The 12,460-nt window shown below is 35.2% G+C and overlaps 1 protein-coding gene across 1 annotated transcript in view; it reads right to left on the bottom strand.

Moving 5' to 3' along the window:
* DCC (DCC netrin 1 receptor) overlaps nucleotides 1–12,460 on the bottom strand; it is a 1,194,095-nt gene that overhangs the window by 212,471 nt on the left and 969,164 nt on the right. The window lies entirely within an intron of this gene.

Genomic DNA, 12,460 nt, shown 5'->3' with positions numbered 1-12,460 from the left:
AATTATTCTGTCAAATAATCATTCTGTAGAAAAATTACATTGATCTTAGAGAGCAACTTGGTCCCTGCATAATTCTCACACGTTCACTAAAACTTATAAACTATGATAAGCATTTTAGTATTTAAACTTCATGTAAGCTGATAATTTAAGACTAGGGAACATCAAAACAAAATCCTTAAATTAAAAGACAAGAGAAAAACATGCAAGAACATAAGACTTGAAGGAAACCGCATTAGTGCTTGGAGAAGAAAATAGATCTGAAAAGCTGTCACTAATACTCAGATAATCTGAGAGAACATAACTGAATCCATGAGCAGGATAGAAACACAGGGATAATAAAATATTTTTGTAAAGCTCTGATAATTATAATTTCATCATAAAGCTAAATATTCAAAAGATAATTTGAAGACAAATTTAGAATCTGTCGGTTAAAGTTGTTAGTACGTATTTTCTAAGTATAACATACTGAGATACTTTATACTAATCTCATTATTTAAATGTTAGCAAATAAATATTTTATTAAATCTTGATCATTCTTCTTTTGTACTTGCTATAGACCTGTTAGTGGTCTAAGTGCTTTTCATCCCTGTTCTTTAACCTTTGGTTCACATATCAGCCAATGATCTGCAGGAATTTCCTACTGTTCCACAAAAAGTCCCCCCCCATTCAATCAAGTTATGGCTATATGATTAGGGTACTAGATTGTTGCCAGGCAAATGGAATGCTGCAGGACAGTATGATCAGACGTAGGAATGAGAAACGGGTTGGCATACTGGGCGGGTACTAGTATAGAACACTGGAATGGAGTGCTGCATATCAGACAGACCCAAACACTTTTCTTCTATTTTCTGGATTTGCAAGTGTAAAAAAGGTAGAAAAATTCTGTTCTTAATTATGCACACAAATGATCCAAGTTTGTTATGGTCTGTTGTAGAATTATGTAAATTAGGACACAGATTAGATAAGTAACTTAAAGCTTCGTATTCAGTACTTGATGAAGGTGTAATTCACAGCAGAGAATATGAGTCTGATGCTGTTTGTTTTTCACTATTTAACACTGCCTTCCACGGAAGATCAAGACCACCCCAGTATTTTGGTTAAATTCTCTGGAAGATAAATTAATAAATAAAACAATAATGTATTATTTTCACACCCAAGAGCTCATAACTTCAAGTATATATGAACAGGCTTATTTCTCCCCCTTCACATACTTGTTTGGATATGTTTGATATTATATGCTTCATAAATTAGTGAAAAATCAGATTAGATGACTAGCTAGACCTTACATTATATTTTACTACTAATTTTTATTTTTCAATGTTTTCAGAAATTTACAGAAGATATTCTCACTTCTTCACGATTTTTTTTGTTTTTATAGCTTTTTGGGTCACACCCGACAATGAACAGGGGTCACTCCTGGCTCTGCACTTAAAAATTACTGCTGGTGGGGATCAGGGATGGGATGCTGGGAATCGAACCCGGGTCAGCGCATGCAAAGCAAATGCCCTACCAGCTGTGCTATCGTTTCAGCCTCACAATTTTGTGTAGAAAATAAATGAGGCACAGAGTTAAATGAATTGTCAGAAATCACCATTTGTAAATCACTAAAATATTATCAAATTGGTTACACTAACGCTTTTCGTTATTTTGTACTAACACAACTATTCACAGATTAACACAGTTTATATTCACCTAAATTCTCCTACAAAATGAATAAAAATTAATTTAAATCATTAGTTTTTTAGTATATTTTGAACGGCCTTCTGATAACTTCCACCCAGAAAATCAAGAAGGGTCATTTTTTAGAATAATAAACTTGTTATTTAAAGTCAAAATTGAATTCAAATAGAAAATGGAAATACAAATTAATATATCAAACATTAGACCAATCGGAAGAATCTTAAGATTTCCAGTTAATGCTTTGCAATGGCTTTTCTGAGTGACCTCCCATAATTCTTATATATGATTAAATCTCAATGCACATATTGGAAAAGGGAGAATAATTGTGATTAGTATGTCTACCAAATGATTGTAAATCACTTGATAAACTTAGAGAACTTAATTATACCAATGGTTATGTGAGCAATACTTAGTACTTGACAGATAATAATTTTTCTTTATTATTTTTGAGGATTTCCAGTGATTGCATAAATTATTCCCACATAGCCAATACCTTAATGTCAATGTCTAACAGCAATTAATTAACAGAATCAGCTATATATTCTACTGCCAAAGGTAAGCTCCTTAATAGACATTATTCATCTTTGGAAGTAATTTTTCATATTTATTCATCTTCATATATGAGTATGAGCTAAGCTTATTATGCCTTCTCATTGATTTCATGGAAATATCAGCAGATGGTCAAAATCTTTCTGTATAGGTTCTTTGGCTATATAGTAAATCAGTAAATTCTATAAATTCTATTGTTCTGTGATGCCACATGAAAGTATTCAGTATTTTTATAAGCCTGTTCTTCCCATGCTCAGCAGATCAGACTCCATTGCCTCTTCCATCACTAAGTCACCTAAAGCTCTCACAATGATGGGAATATCCTTATAACACTTCCTAATTTTTTATGGGCAAGCCTGGAAATGACTTTTATTAAAAGTATTTAACACATGGTCTTTGACTTTTAAAAAATCAATTCTAACTGGCTGTGACTTGACTTTAGGTCATTTCCCTTACTTAAGAGGGACAACTTAATCTCAAAACACAAATTTTTTCTCAGAAGTTACATTGCATCCTGTTTTCAATCTCATATATCCCATTGCACATGCATATTCTGTCTTCACTCTCCTGAGAATAAAGTGTAAGGGAAGAGGAATTCCCTTTCAAACACAATTACTTGTAGTACAAAGCCCTTTCATAAACGTGAATGTGACTTTGGAGAATTTATAGAAGGAAACTATATGTACCATTTGATAAAAAAAAAAAACTTGTAACAAATGGAAATATCTAGTATATAGGAATCTAAGGATCTTGACTCCTCATTCAAAATCACCTTTGAACTTTACCCCCTACTTCTGCTCCATATTTCTGGTGACTTGTTGCCTCTCATGTGAAGCTGATTAAAGAATGAAATATGCTTTTGGTACTCAGGAGGCCACGTGGATTTTTATTAAGGAATGCCCCACCAGCACTTCAAAGGAATTTATTTTCATTGCATCCCCCATCTGTCCCCTTATTTATATTCCCTCTGCCACTGTCCTAATTCAGACCTTAATTTACCATTGCTCAGAATATTGCCATAGATAACTAATTGATCCCCATGTCTCCAGTGTAACGCTGCTCACAGCCCATATCAGGCACTCTGCCTTATCAGGGAATGAGCCACTTAAGCTCCCTGAGTCCAACTTTTCTCATCTGTAATATAAGTTAATAGCAGTAACCACCTCAAAGGAGTGTAGCTTGGATTAAAAGAGACAATGGGAACATGCTTAGCAGTTTCATCAGAGTGATGGTGCATAATAATTAAGCCATGACTTGTAAATACTTCAAAAGAGGGAATTGAGAGAGAGAGAGAAAGGAGTGGGTAAAACTAAAGAAAGGCAAAGGTAAATAAAGATTGGAAGAAAATAAGCTAGTATCATTATGGTCAAAGTGTGGGTCCTACGTAACTTGTGTATTGTTTTAATTTTTTTTTTTTTGCAAAGCAAAAGGAGCACCAAAACAAATTACCTAACATCAGATTTTAAATGTCTTTCCTTCTACCTGCATGTGTTGAGCAATAATGACAATATAAATGTTTATTCTACATTTTTACACTATAGAAATGTCATCACATTTCTTGCTGTAGCCAATAAAATTGCAGGCCTCGGGAGCAAAGAAAAGATCGTGGGTAAGGGTGGTGACTAGAGGAAGGCAGAGAAATGAAAATATACTAAATATATTTTTGGAACAACTGGGTGATTTATTGAATGTCAAATGCACAGGAGGAAAAGTTATCAAGGATGACATTCAGGTTTCTGATATAAAGCCACTTCGTGAATAACAATACATGAACTGGGATAGTGTCTTAAAATAATCCATTGGGTTTGTAGTGTTACAATGGAAGTACAGGATCACCAAATAATTCAGTTAATTTGATTAGTCATTTTAAATCTTGTCTCTATGGGGATAACCAGTCAGGCAGAGGAAATAGCTAAAGTGAGGATAAATAATAGATAAAACTTGTCTTTCCGACCCCATATTCACAAATCCATATAGTTGGCAGATGGAAAAGAAATTCATACATGTGAATGGATGGTGAACAAAGAAACCTCGGCTCTCTGGACCCATACCTGCATCCAGATGCATGGAGAAAAGACAATTCATACACGCGCATGGATAAAAGACAGAGAACCCAGGGGCCAGTGAGCACCAGCAGTGAGGGACAGATGCAGAGATCCAGCTCTTCAGGTCCATCAAAAGCACTGAGCATTAAGGACTGGACATCTGTGTTGGAGATGGACTGAGCTATCAGGGTGAGCCCACATAGACTGTACTACAGAAGGAACATTTCCCCCCTTCAAGCTGCCTTCAGTATATTGAAAAACTGAATATTTTTTCAGTTTTCCTTCTCTCACAGAAGCCTGGCTGGTCTTTGACATACAGATCTCCAGTATTAGCCAGGCCTGACCTTTGAGATTGCAAAATGCAGGCTCTGGCCTAGCCTAGTCTTTGGGATGTAGATTTCTGGTGCCTGCCCAGTTTGTATTTGAAGTGTAGATTTTAGGTGGCCACCCAGCCTTGTCTTTGGGATGTAAATCCAAGTGCCTGTAGCCCAAGAAAGGTTTTGGTTTTGGCTTTGTATCTTTTTCCCCAGGCTACAAGCCTGCAGGTACAAGAAACAACATATTCTACTGCCTCAATGTTCTTTCTGTAACTTTTTTTGATGCCTTTGATGATGTCAGTGTATTGCGCCCTTTAGAGGTACCATGATCAATAAAAGGAGATCAGGAGGCTCTCTACCTTTGCCAAGAGTCAGAGAGAGCTTTGGTCCTCCATGAAACACATTTCTTCGGTGTTCCTTATCTCAACACCTCTGACCACACGAATGTTCACGCAACACATCTGCAGTATGGACATTGTGAGATAGGGGCCCCCTGGCCACTCAGCATCATGGAACATGGATACTGTGGACCCTTGGATATTGTAGACACAGTGAAGTCAGCCAGGGGCATCATGAACCCCTAGATGTTGTGAGACACTTGGATGTCAGGAATGAACATCACGGACTTCTGGGCATGGTGGGGCAGTGGAGCCCTGACCTCCTCACACCCCTGCAGATTTTAGGACTTGATTGCAATAGCAACAGTTCTTGAATGGAGTATAACTGTGGTGGCAGTTAAATAAACACCACCAAATAAGTCAAACATCTGAGGGTCTGTGTGCTGATTTTATGTATGGTTCCCAAAGGTCCAAACCAGCTAGGCTTCACCATGGCTGTAGTATTCGAAAGGAAAACTCACAACAGAATCAAAGGCTGTCCTTATTGTCAACTGCCTATGTAATATTGGGAAGGGAATTTTCTAATTATAGCTTTAGAGTAATAGTCACAATACCAAAGCTATGTGACAATATATAACACATAGTTGTACTTGATATATAATTTAATATATAATATTAAATAATATATAGTAGAAAGCATATACATTTATATGTTTATATAATATACATTCAATATAAAATGATATATGATATTATATAGTATAGAATGTGCATTATATATTATATTATATGCAATATATATATATATATATTTGGTTTGGGGCCTCACTCAGAAGTTCTCAGGGGTTACTCCTGGCTCTGTACTCAGGAATTACTCTGGTGGTGCTCAGGGGACCATATGGGATGCTTGGGATTGAACTTTGGTCAGTTGCATACAAGGAAAGTGTCTAATCCATTGTACAGTCTCTTCTACCCCCTGTAATCTTCTATATTTATTTAAATATTTAAAATACTCTGTTGATGCTAAAAATATCACTGAATTTTTAATTGAAAAAGAAATCCTACTGAAACAGTATTTTAAATGCCATTCCATATATAATTATGTGAAAAATTTTCCAAAACTGTTTTGCCTTTTCATAAACTTATATTCTTTATGGTAATAATAAAGTACAGACTTGATAAAATGTCAGTGAAATATTATAAAAGACAGTATATCTTTTTTTCCTACTGTTATATACTGTTCTTGCAGATGTGACTTTTTTCCACTCACTGTCATAAATACGTAATCTCCTGTGATGAGTAAAGTGAGAAATTTTGGTAACATACTAAAATCGGCATTCTTGAATTCATATAGGAAACTTATTCAAAATGATGTGAAATGATGTTTTTAAGTACATTATGTGACATATTTTCAGAGATGACTGCTACTACCATATGATATTTGAGTTATTTTTCCTTGCAATAACAAAAGTATGGTTACATACAGATAAAGCAGTATTTGATTTTAGGTAAAATTTTATAAATATGCCTTAAATTTGGGCAAGAAATACCATTTTTTAAAATGGAACCCAGCCAACTGTGCTATTATTTAATGACTTGAAAATGATACACACATCCTCATCTATAAATTTGTTTAGCTATAAAATATTCTCCCCTTGATATCAGTTGTTCACATGCTCTTCCTAGCTTCTGCCCATGGAGTACTAAGCCTTACTTGACCTACACTGGAAAAATCTGTCTCTGGTTATGTAACCGACAAAGTCATGCTGGGACAGTTTCTTTGGTTGCTCAAATTTAAAATTAAGTACTGCAAATTCACTTTGGGGATTTGAGTCTCCATTTGAGTAACTGGGTTTCTTTAAAGGGATGCATCCACATTTCTTTATGGATATTTTTTTGCTTTGTTGATCTGCCTGGATCCTCTGAAACATCTTAGACTGAGTCCTCTAGCAGCTTGCAACTCATTTGTAAATCTGTCAGAGCATGGTAGAACTTCTGGGACAATATTGCCTCTCCTCTCTTGATTTCCATGTCACCAGCTTTTACACTTTGACCTCTTCACACCCTCTGACCCCTGGCTCACAGCATGCAGTGTTCCATCACTCCTTCTGTAGCCACCAGCAAGCACAACTATTTCTCTGGCCAACTGTGACCGGTCTCCCTGAAAGAACATCTCCAGCATGACTTATAACTGCTGTTCAAGGAATACTAGCTCTGAACTCCTTACCCATTCACCTCACACCTCTGTCAGATTTTCAAAATTCACACACGGAAACAAAGCTCATCTGTAATAGACTCCATATCCTATATGTTCCATTTCAGTATGTATTTAAACTAACTAAACTGGCTTCAATTTAAACTGATGCTGGGTTATTGACACACTACCACTTTGGTCCTTTCATCAAATTCTGAGAGTTTAACTTTCACATTTCCAAGGGTAGGGGTAGGGGTGTTCATCACTTACTTAACCCACTGCATTTTAGAAGCACGCAGAACTTAGTAAATAAAGTGATACAGATTGTGAATCCTTTATTCGGAACCCTCATGTACCACTATCCAAGAAGGATAATAAAGGCACACCTTTTGATAATTTTGCAGTTAAGTAGGTTTCTATTATGCAAACGTATAAATAAGTCTTCAGTTATTTAAAGGTGAGGCTCAGGACTGAGGCTCAGGTGATGAGTGGGTCTGATGTGGTTCATTAACTCCTCTCTAACAGTGGGGCTAATGCAACTCTGTACTAACTTGCATGCCCACTCCATACAATTAAATGGCGAGTAATTTATTTAATGATTTACTCCAAGTGTTAAGTATAGCAAAAAATCCTGAAGTCACAGATGAGTGGAAATATTATGAGATTTCCTCAAAGCTTGAGCTTGGAGTTTAGAAAACTTCATTTGTTGTTCTGTCTACCATGCAGTTCTGAGTTGAAGGTAAATGAGAGAACAAAGTCCTACTAACAAAAAATATTTAACAAGCATAGTAAGAATGATGACAGGAGATACACAGCTCCACTCTCAGATTTTCATTCACTTGCTATGTGGTGACAGTAGGATTCATTTATTTGTATCAGTTTACAGTTTACACTATAAGAGTGAACATCCCTATCTTCTACCTTGTTGAGAGTTTCCCAGGAGAAAGTAACCAGAAAGCTAACACCACAAAATATATTTTTAATCCAGGCTGAGTGATAGTACAGTGGGTAGGGTGTTTGCCTTGCATGTGGCCAACCTGGGTTCAATCCCCAGAATCCCATATGGTTCCCCAAGCACCACCAGAAATAATTCCTGTGTGCAGAGCCAGGAGAAACCCCTAGGTATTGTGGGGTATGACCCAAAAAGAATATATATCCTATTTTAATATTTTTTAGTTTAAAATGAACATACTATTAAAAGTAGCAGTACTCTATCTGTTTTGAATTACGTAAAAAAAAAAAAAGATACCAGAAAGCTTTTACAGATTGAGCCAGTAAGGATGAAGCAATGGCACAGCAAATAGAGTATTTGCTTTGCATACAGCTAACCTGGGTTTAAGATTTGTCACCCCATATGATTCCCTGAGAAACACCAGGAGTTATCCCTGAGTGCAAGCCAGCAGTAAGCACTAAGTACTACCGGTTATGGCCACACACACACACACACACACACACACACACACACACACACATACACACACACACATACACACACACAAATGCATGCACAGGTGCGCTCAGGCGTGCGCGCGCACACACACACACACACAGAGAAATAAGAAACAAAAACAAACTTGAGTTACTGAGTCACTGAGTGTCACTTTCACCACATATTTGGTGAAATGGCATAAACATAAAAAAATGAATGCTTCTCAATGAAGCCAAAGTATCACTGTAAACATTTCATCTGATTGCAACAATTGTAGCGCACTTCCCTGGAAAACAACATTATCATTCAGATATATTCAGAGCATCACAGAAGGGTCATTTATTCATTTATCTATTAATTGATTAAATAGTCCTGGAAGTGGCAAGTGCCTTAGCCCATGGAATATATCTGCGGACCTGACAAGGTCACTTATTTATGCCACATTTTACTATATCTCAAATGAGTAGCCCATAGAATGATAATTTCTAAATGGATTACCAAGAACACTTGAAGTTGAATCTCAATTCTGGAACTAAATAGAGATCCTATTATTGAGTGGAAAATAAAGACAAACAATTCATTTTTCTTGCTCATAAGATTTTCATAGCCAACAAAATAAAAGTAAAACTATAAAGCCAATGAAGAAAACCATTCCCAAATACAGAGGCCAGTTACTTCAGTCTAAAGGAAAAGAAATAAAAGAATGAGACAGAATAGGTGTATATCTGGCATCTTTTTGTAAACCCCTAGATTTACAGCAGCATTTTTTCAGGTGACACTTTGTTAGGCAGAACCTGGTTTCCAGTTTGTTTTCTTCTAGTCCTAGAAATGGGGGATGTAATTTCTAGGAGGTATTCACATTTTGACAAAATTCCATTACAATAAAGCAATTTGGTTGTTCCCAAGAGTTCATGATAAAGCGATCTTACGAGTAATACATTTCAGAATTTGTCAGTATCAATAGACTTTATTCTCCAGTGCCTAAGTCTTTCCCTAGAAGTGAGCTTGATGTTTAGGGAGGCTCATTAACTCTTTCAGATCACTAGGTTCTTTCTAGACTATTCATCTCTACAATATAAAACTACAGAAGCAATATAACAGCCTTGATATAGAAACTAGAGTTAAGAAAGCCAGAACACAACTATATCAAGGGAGTTATATGTAAAATTATGCCCTTGAAAGACACTGGAAAATAGACTAATATATAATGTGAGGCATAAAATAGTGTCCACTTATTTCCCATTTTCTTTTTGTTTTAGAAAATGGATACTTAGATACTATTTGAGCAGTAAGGTGAACAGCGTAACTTCAGAATATTTTATTTCACCAGATACTTAAGCATCCTGGGACAAAGAGATAAGAGTGTAATGCTGACTTGTTCTGTATAAAAATTACTTCAGTTTCAGGATAAAAGACATTAATCAAGAATAACTAGTAAAAGCTTGGGTATTGCAATAATGTACTTTAGCTAAAATGATCAGAATGTACCAACTTAGTTTCTTAAAAAGGGAAATAGTAACTCAAAGATTGTGCAAAAATGGAATAAACATCATAATCCTATGACACTTCATATTAAAATACCTTAGAGAAGTAAAACCATAATCTACAAATTATTGTCACAAAATTTCTATAACCAATGTTTGGTGGAAAAAAAGTGATTGCAAATAAATCTCATCTTGTATCTTGTATTGAACAATGCCCTTTTCTTTTTTCTACGTACCAAACTCTAGTAAATTTAACATCCAGCGATAAACATATGTTGAATTAAAAAATTAAAATCTTACTACGAAAGAATTTTTTTTAAAAGAATGCAGACACAGCTATTTAACACAGGCATATCTTCAAGCAAACTGTCAAATTAGCCCCTAAGTAATTAATCTCTGAAACCAGCAGGCTTTCAATCTCAGAGCCGCAATCTCAAAGACACGATTTACCATGTAATTACATGGGACATTACAATGTATTTATGAGGTCATTTGTTACAATGTACAGTAATTACAGCATACTTACATAGCTATTTATGTCTCATAAAATGAAGTGAGACTAAATATTTTAATTGTGTTGGAGAAATAAGGGAAAATATTTGAGTTCCAAATGTCAGGTGAGATTACAGGTCAGATCCACATAACTCATATTAACAGCTAGCTGCTTCCAGAATCACAAGAGCTTTGTAATGTTCTCTTGTTGGAAATGAGGGTTTGAGAAATATCCTTCCTAGGAATGTAATAAATGAAACCGATCTCCTCTGTTGCAATTCTTTAGCTAATACTAGAAGACAGACAAATAATAAGATATATTCTTCCTATTTTATGTACAAATCACAAATATCTAAGTATCAATAGATTTGCCAGATTAAAAAAAAACAGGGTCACATACAATGTTTTCATAAATGGCAGTTTATGCAACTAGATTGAATACAAAATAGCAATCCTTAAGCATTTTACTTCTGGTTTTTGTTTGTTTTTTTTTTTTTAATGGAAATGGCAGTTGGTTAGGTTTTTCAAATATACAGTCTCACTACATCCTCATGTTCTAAAACAAACAAAAGCACCTTTAGAGTAACATATTCAAACGTATAATTTGTATCCTCAAATTTCCTTCTTTCATCTCAGTCTAGATTTTGATTATTGCTAATCTTAGTAAGTAAATCTTAGCAGCAACTCAAAAGAGGATTCTAAGCTTGTTATCTCTGAAACATCACTGGTTGCTAAAAAATGAATGCTCAGTACCAGATAGGTAGGACAGGGGCTAAGATGCCTGCTTAGCATGCAGCAGTTCAAATCCCAGCACAGATCTGGGAGTATCCACTGAGTACCTCCGAATTTCACCTCAGTTCACTGCACTCCCTCAAAAGAGAACTCATTAGTTTCACAATTAACTTTGCTGACTTAAAACTTTCAGTTAAAAACTTTTTTTTATTATTCATGCTCTAGTCCCTTTGGATTAACATCAGAAAAGCAAATCTTGCTATTATTCATGCAAGTCATTCTATCAATTTATTCAATAAATATCCTGAATGTCAACTATGTTCCTGGCATGATGATACATCAGAGGTATATTAATCTGAGATGCTTTATTGACAAGCATGATTCTTCTAAGTGATAGATTCTAAGATTTGTTGACCTCACTAAAACTATTCAAGTAAGTTGTCATGGTATACTATTGTCTTCTCTTGGGAAAATAAATTCTGGTATATTTTTTTCTTCAGAGTTTAGGTTGTTGGAATTATAAGGCTTATTATTTTATAAATCATGATATATAGATAATAATAGCCAACCTTCGCTTATTCTTACCAAATTTCTTCTCATTCCTGTGATTCAATGATTCCAAAGTATAAAATAATTTTTAGTTATGATAGCATCAAGTAATCCTTTCTAAGCTTGAGTCTGACTTGTGAACTTCAACTATTATTTTTCAAAAGGAATAACTGTCACATCTTTTTTGTCATCTAGATATTCTAACCTCTAACTTGCTATAAATAAGTGAGCTAATTAATTCCTGTAAAGGCTGATCAGCAGGTTGACAGTGATACTGGAATGCAGCCTCCTGGCAAAATAGGATTCTCTGAGCGTTCAGTGACTGTTACATTGTTAAAAAATCATCCCAGGATTTGCCAAATCCAGATACTGGTGGCCCACAGAATCATCTGCAGAGTGTTGCCTGTTAATATGCAAATAAATCAATTAAAACACACAGACTCATTCAACAGTCAGGTCAATTCTGATCAACTGTAGCAATTTTATTTATACTTGCAGAAAGAGTAGGTTCATTCAACACTAAAATTCAGAGAAGGTACTCAGAAAGTAGTTGGGAAAATATTCTCAATAGCACCTTCCAACTTAAAGAAAAGTAAAAGTTTGCTTTTGAAAAAATATGGTTAACTATCAATACTTCAATCAGAATTTAAA

The sequence above is a fragment of the Sorex araneus genome, chromosome 2 (assembly GCF_027595985.1).
Source record: "Sorex araneus isolate mSorAra2 chromosome 2, mSorAra2.pri, whole genome shotgun sequence".
NCBI lineage: Eukaryota > Metazoa > Chordata > Mammalia > Eulipotyphla > Soricidae > Sorex > Sorex araneus.
Note: the sequence above shows the minus strand (reverse complement) of the source record. Positions and strands in the feature narration are given on the sequence as shown.